Source organism: Sinocyclocheilus rhinocerous, unplaced genomic scaffold, assembly GCF_001515625.1.
Source record: "Sinocyclocheilus rhinocerous isolate Xijiao unplaced genomic scaffold, SAMN03320098_v1.1 scaffold4356, whole genome shotgun sequence".
Taxonomy (NCBI): domain Eukaryota; kingdom Metazoa; phylum Chordata; class Actinopteri; order Cypriniformes; family Cyprinidae; genus Sinocyclocheilus; species Sinocyclocheilus rhinocerous.
This window is the reverse complement of record NW_015666941.1, coordinates 1-258: the sequence shown is the minus strand read 5'-3', so window position 1 is coordinate 258 and position 258 is coordinate 1.

Here is a 258-nt window from a genome sequence, read left to right as displayed (position 1 = left end):
GAGCCTTCTCCGACTCCCTCATGTCAGTCAACGTCAGCCAAAGATGCCGCTGAAGCGTGACGAGACTGCCCATACAGCGGCCGATTCCCTGGGCCGTCTTATTCGTGGCTCTGAGCGCCAAGTCAGTGGCTGAACGCAGCTTTTTGAAGGCCGAGCGGGGATATGGGCGCGTCCAACAGCTGAGCCTTCTCCGACTCCCTCATGTCAGTCAATGTCAGCCAAAGATGCCGCTGAAGCGTGACGAGACTGCCCATACAG